Source organism: Brienomyrus brachyistius, unplaced genomic scaffold (assembly GCF_023856365.1).
Source record: "Brienomyrus brachyistius isolate T26 unplaced genomic scaffold, BBRACH_0.4 scaffold603, whole genome shotgun sequence".
Lineage (NCBI taxonomy): Eukaryota > Metazoa > Chordata > Actinopteri > Osteoglossiformes > Mormyridae > Brienomyrus > Brienomyrus brachyistius.
In genome coordinates, this window is record NW_026042878.1 from 52,739 (window position 1) to 60,272 (window position 7,534).

A 7,534-nucleotide genomic window follows, 5' to 3' on the forward strand; every position below is an offset into this window, starting at 1 on the left:
AGTATAAAATTATACACAGATAGTACTGGACACTAGTTAGACTAAATAGAACTGGACTAATTAATACTGATCAGTGTTGGAATTTTAGAAGGCAGGTGGGGGTTTATTTACACATGCTGTGGCAGTGCTCTCAGGTATATCCATTTTGGGGTAGAGTTCTTGGTCTCCTGGACAAATGGCTAGGCTTTACTTTACCCCGCAAACCCGACTCTCTCTGCTAGGAGATAGAGTGGAATTGCCAAAGGTGAATAATAAACAGTTTAAGGCTGTGATGGTGGGACTCAACTGCCATGAGGGTAATATTAAGGCATTTGAAATCCTCAACAATCCCCAATATAACGGAATGGACCGATGAGATGATTAAGGCAGTCTTTCTCATGATGGTGGGTAAATCTGGGGTGGCTCTTGTGGTTCTCATATGAGGTCTTTGGTGCACATTAAGTGAGGCAGATACAGGCCACCCATTGTGTACCTCTGTGCCATTTAAATGGGCTTGCAATCTGAAGAGGTGTGAGGTCACAGTGATTTAACACTGGTCCACTTTTTCTTATGGCCTTGAGCCAGGTCATGACAATATCTTGTGTAGCACTAATGACGCATCTGCTCATGTTATCTCATAACTTGAAGCTGTTTGTGCAGCACAACCCACACGGCACCAACAAGACATTGAGAACAATCCCAGCAGCCCTCGGCTCTCTTACCCAATGCTAGGGGTAAGGGGACCAAACTTCTTTAAATTTCGCTTTCACAGTGGCTTTTGAAAAAATTAAGCAAATCACGCAATGCTATTGAAATTATTAAAACATAGAGATTAACAGTCAAATATGTTTTGTGATTTTAAATGATGAAGTAATATATTGGATATAACATGAATGTATTTCTTATTTCTTTTTTTTTGGGTTTTCTGTGGTGAGAAATGAAAGCTACAGGCATGTAAATATTGCTTCCTGTAGTAACTTGTAAAATGTTCCTCATTGTTAACAATCACATTACATGTGAAGGTGTCAGTCAGTGGAAACACATAGTGAGGCACGCTGGCCAGCCATTGTATTCGTTCAGGACCAGCCCATCAAGTAAAGGTTTCAGCACCACGGACAGTGACCTGTGTTAAACTGACCTCAGGTTCCTACATTGGCTCTATGGAATTTTCTGTAAATAATTAAATGCCACTGGCCCCCTACATGCGGAAATGTTTCCCCCTCCCCCAGACTTCTTCAGAGAGCTTTGGAGGACATTGTCTGCACGCTACCAGAGGCAACTAAGAATGTGCTTGAGTTGGGAGGAGGCAGTAGTCCCCATTTTTCCCTCCTGCTGTAGAGGGTCATCGGGAGGAGGTGGGTTTGCTGCTCTCTTTCGTGTCTCTTCAGCAGGTGGCTCTTAGAGATTTGTCTAAGAAAGGTCTGTACCAGGCTTGTGTTAAAGTGCTGCATTTTCGGGCACTGAGTGGACTGGCGGATTCTAGGTGGTCAGGTTTGTTGAGGCCTGGATCTTCCCCGCGGGGATGTTGGAGGTCCCTGTACAAGCCCCCCATTGAGAAGCACACGGTGGATCTTCAGTGGCAGATTGTGCACGGGGCAGTGGCCACAAACAGCTGATGCACATTGATTCCACAGGGTGGGAATTGGTTTTCTTAGCTAATCTGTTTCTTTAAAACAAAGAAATGGATTGTTTACTTGTGTCTTTTATTCTACATCATAGATAATGCGAACCTTCATATAAGTAAGAGGTAATATTTTGCTCAGTATCAGTTCAAGTTCAAATACTTCAGGTTTTTTATTTGGCAAAACAAATAAAATTGTTCAGATACTTCAGGTTTTTTATTTGACAAAACACATAAAATTGTCATGCAAAGTCATTGATTTATTTTTAAAACTATTGCACTGTGATACATTTAACATCATATTTTCAGTTCTGCCAAATCTCATATTGACATCTTAGTGGTTTTCCAACGGCTTGTGGTGTCACATGGTGGTCGAAAATGATATTACAGGCTTTTGTTGAAATTACCTTAAAATTCATCTGGAATGTATTGATTTATGCCATAATTAATGATGCAAATTAACACAGATGGGGCCATTTTGACCCCATTTTGATGTTTTTGAAGAGGTAGACGGTCCAGTTGGCTGTATTAGTCAGTCTGCTAAGAAACATGGCGCCAACAAGCCCATGGCCCCTTTTCATGTAAAACTTCGTACAGGAGGCTGTTTGTGCAGATTAGTGCCTTTGTTAGCCTCGGCTCCTGTAAATCATATAAGCACACCCACCACACCCCCAGGAGCATTCCGCGTGCCCCCACCGGCCAACCTGCTTGTCCCCCCCAACCCACAGACCGTCTGTAGTTCTGAAATTTATCCACATGGCTGCTGACCAAGTCTAAGGTAAAATTTCATAAATGAAATTTTCAGTAAAATACATTTTTTTCCTCTAATCTGGGAGACAGTGCAGAATTATTGGAGTCGGTCCTAACTCTGTCAGGCACCTAGGACTCGTATCTCCCTCTGAGAATCTCTTCTAATGCGCTCAGCAGCAGAAATTCTCCATCCTAGATGAGCCTGCAAAGTTCTGTAGAAGTTAAATACAAATAAAGGATGAGACAATTTACTTAAAGCATGATACAGTTCATATTGCTCTTCAGGCTTCGTGATAAAATATTAAAATTATGGAGTACAAAGTTGTACAACCCAAATAATACGGATTATTTTCCATCTTAACCCATATTCTAAGCATATTGATTTCTCTTGTAAATTTTACTTTTACAGCAGTATGATTTAAGACACTAACAGCAATTCATTTTTCAACCAGTAATTGTTAATGTGATAGCCTCTGGATCTCCAGCAGAAGGGCTCCTTTCCTCAGCCGGATGTCCTCAAGTTCAGAGTGCTTCTCTGGACTCAGGTCCATGGAGACTGCAGCAGACAGGAAAAGGAGATCGTCAGCGGGTGTGGAGCTCAGCAGGTTGGCCATCTCTGCCAGTTTGGTTGTTGGTTCAACTCCCATGGCAGAGTAATCGTAACATTGTTAAGCCCTTGAGCAAGTCCCTTAGACCCAAGTGCTCTGACCCCAAACTCTCCTCACTTCGGACAAAAGCATATGCTGAATATATGTAATCCCAAAGGGCAGTTACAGAAGACCCCAGGACCGGAGTAACATGGGAAGCAATTACTGATGCCTGGAAGCTTTGGGGCATGCAAATAAACTGCATCCAAAGGCAAATGGCTAATAAAGAATGCTCTGAATGCCAGGCATTCGTCCAGCAGTGAGATCGTAGAGATAATGAATAAAGATAGAAAGTGTGAATAAAGATAAAACATTTTGATTGTATTTGCGAAGCGATGCTGGATGCGCTGAGCTCGCCGGGAAGGTCATGTGGTCCGCATTCCCTCCCCATGCACACGTGATCAGCTCAATCACACCGAAATTGTCGGTTTGCTGCCCTTCAGGGAAACAATCTAAAGGGTGTTACGGGAAAAGTAATCGATGCAAGAGCCAATGATGTTCTCCTGGTGCCTACCCGTGTTTATGTTATCGTTACTGACACAAACAATGATGAACGATAATAAGCATTTATAAGCCATGATGACCGCACCATTAACGTGGAGTTGCACTAACGTCTGTTTTTATAGCTAACCAACAAGTCAACGTCTCACCCTGGTAATGCAACAGCGCCGTTTAAACAATACGTTTACACCGATCAGTGGCCTGTACTACGAATCAGGGTTACTGGCTTATCGGGGTAACTTGACGGATTTAAGGTACCACAGTTTAAATGAATTTCATATTTGTTCATCGGGATGCCTGAATCGGTGCTAATCAGTACTACGATGCCAGTTATGCAATGTAGTTTTGATAAAAACTTTTCTGTCATTTAACATAAGAGGAAAAAAATAATTATACTGTAGTAAAATGGTTTAAAACTGTGACAAATTTTGCCTTTTTTTTACAGTGTATACTTCCAGTCACAAGGTAGCAGATACGGATTTCTGAAATAGCAAAGATAAAGGTCAATGATTAATATCCCTCATCTCTTTTAAAACGATAGGTAAGATGCTGTTTTGATATCCTGTCTAGGGTTGGAGTGTAACAGTATTCACGGGAAAGGGGAATGGGATAAAGGGACAAACAGGGTGAGGGCAAGAAGGGAACACCAGTGGACAAAGGGATATTTTTTGTATTTTCATTTTTTTTCCATGTATAATACTGACACTGAACAAATAACCCAGTGCAAAAGACTTTGGGACTGACCACAGCCAAAATAACAAACAAAATCCCCAACTATCAAGTGCGACCCACAGCTAATCTCACCTAAGTGCAAAAGAAAAGGAAACCAAAAGACAAACACTCCACCTCACTCCCTAACCAAATAAACAGAGTCCAACACACACTTGCAAAACAAAATAGCAGTCACTCCCTATGCAGCAATACAATCACACATACATAACTTACACACAAGTCAAAGCAACAAGGGGGCTAGTGAAGACGTAAACCAAAGAAAACCAAGCGGGGAGACAGCAAGCCAAACTGAGGTCGCGGGGGGGACCGGAGCCTGTCCTTGGAACAACAGGCGTAGGCAGGAACCAACCCTGGGCAGGAGTCAACACTCTGCAGGGCGCAAACACTCACAACTCAGATTTGCCAATTAACCTACCCTGCGCACTTTTGGACTGTGGGAGGAAACCGGAGCCCCTGCTGGAAGTCTTTCCCCATTCACCAGATTATATTGCCAGAAGACTGAAAATTAGATATCAAATACTAGAGTGACATAAAAACAAAAAACAAGTTTGCTTGTAATGAGACGCAAAACAGAAGATTATCTCTTTTTATATTTTGAGAAAACATTTTAACATTTATCCAATTGCAACAATTTTCTAGGAGAAGGGGTGTGTTTTTTGACACAAGTGCCAATATTTTTGGCCATGACTGTAATAGTTATTTGTGATTTGTAATAATTATTTAATTTTATCGATCCATCTACTTACCTACACTAAAAAATGTACTGTTGGATGTAATTAATTTTAAGACTAGTGGTTACATGAAATTACTTTCTAAGAACATTTTATTTTGTAATTCAAATTTTTCTTATTTTTCAAACCAAAAAGTTACAGCACTCTTCAGCCATTCACATTTATCCAAGCGTCGACCCGGGACTCGGTGGGCTGCTGTCTGCCAAAGTGTGCTGTCAAGAACAAAGCAAATTGTTGTTAGGAAGACTATGTAGATAGGATTGCTTATCAGTAAAGTGCTTTAAAAATTAGTGCTACAAACAATACTCAGGACATGCTGGACACGCATCCTCATCTGGGCCTTCAGCCAGCACTCAGAGCTGTCGCTGAAACTGGCCCGACCTGTGTCCCTACAGTCTTGTCTGGGATGTCGCCATCCAGGGTCACGGGGTGGATTCGAAGGAGCTGATGGAATGCTGCCTGGAGATCCATCTGCTGGTTGGACGCCAGGGCAGCATCCCGTGCGGCGCCATGGGCAGAACAGCTGGATCCTTCCTCTGCGGAGTCAGCGCTGGGATAAAAAAAAACACACAAAGTTTTACGGTTATTGTTCAGTGGTGAGGGCTTTGGTTTTGTGTCTTGATGTTGGTAAGTGAATGTTGACAAACGGAAAACATGCCTACCTTGAGTCACCTGCCAGCTTCTTCAGCAGCTTATTGGCCAGCACCACATTCCATGACTTTTATCCGGTAGTGCTTGTCAGCCGTTGCAGTGGAATGCGTGAGGTAATCGGCCACCAAGGACGACTTCTGGTCACTCAAGTCCTTGGTGGCCGTCTCAAAGATGCGCCGGGCCGTTTGGCTGGTGACTGGATCCAGCTTGTATCTAAAATACAAAACGAATAAGATTTATTAATACGTCTCGCACAACACATGACAACATGTATCACTAAATGCTGCTTAATAGTACCTAACCGGGGTTGCTCCCCCCAGAGAGAGTTGCTAGTCCATATCATTTCTCACTTAAAACATGACAGGGCTTTTGGCGTTGGAAAATAACGCATTTACTTAAAATAACACATTGACAAACACAACAAATGTTTTTATCCCTTAAATTATTAAAATAACTAAGGTATTAGTCTAACAAAGTTTTTAAAATGTTTTTGAAGTACGTAGCTAAATACCGCTCACTAGTTCCTGCATCTATTAAATTAATAATGCGCTGGGTGTGTTTTATTGAAAATAAAACTAACAAAATACAACTAAATTATTTTATTAATTAAATCTTATTGGCTTAAAACTTTATACTAATTTGTCATACCCCCGTTTAAGTTACGGCACTTTACCCTGCTGATTAAGCAATTGAAGTTAGATCCTTCATCCAGCCCCACAGGCCCGCAGCGGGGCGCCCGGGGCTATGCTAGAGTCCCAGAGCTGTGGTGTTAGACATCGACTTTTATTTCCATTAGACATATATTATTTTATACTATTTACGAATAAAACTGATTAACAAATAGACGTAATGTGCATTCTGCCGGGGCGTGAATGCTGTCTGTCTGCTTGTCACACTCAGGACCAGCGGTTAAACGAGAAGTTACACGCACTCTGCAACAATTTGTCAATTTGTCAATTGACGCTTCCTTCTCATAGGCGTATCACTCACGGCTCCATAAGCTCTTGCGCTTCCCACTGCCGCGGACATTAGCTGATCGACATGTCTAGACATGCAATACGCATAAATCCCCCCTAAAAACAGGATTGCTGTGTTTTTACGGTTATAAAATAGGACATTTTGTTAAAAATAAACCGTTAACAATACACAACTACTGCTTTTACCATTCAAAACTGCCCGACTCTCCTTTCTAGCTAGAAAAGCTCGACGCGTCCGATGACCCCTTAAAACGTATTTAAAATGTCGCATTGATAAATTCATATAATGTATTTTATTCTTTTAACGACTACTGATTCCAATTTGGTGCCATATACTTTTATCTTGTAGGCCTGGGCTATTATGCTTAAATTCTTTATTAATTAATGTTGGCTATGTGCTTTATAACACGTTTTATACTTCCTTTACACACGTTTACTTATTGTATACACACTTTAAAGTTCCGAAAACGACTTGCCTCACCTGTTTTCAATAAAAGACAGATAGCGGTGTGTGGATATCGTGGCTGCACGCACAAGCGCGACATGGAGTTATTTTAACAAGGATCTCCAGCGTTATTCCCTGATTCTTGTTTGATTTGATTTGATTTGATTCAAACCCTTTATTGCTGTTGCAATATACCACAAGTACCAGCGAAAAACAGGCCATCGCCCGACCTTACATATACAACATCACAGTAGGGGGTAGACCGGCCGGGAGACAGGGGAGGAGAGAAGAGAAGAAAAGAAACAGAGTAACATGAGGAGAGAGGAGGAGAATAAAAAAGCAGCCCCCAGACTGTACTCCAGTGGGGAGGACATTGTGGGAACCGAAAAAAACACCTCAGCAACATAAGCACAACAAACAACAACATAAAAATGACACGACTTGCAACGGGTGAGGGAAAAGGGGTGGTGGAGGTAGTCCAGCAGAGACAGACAGCCATC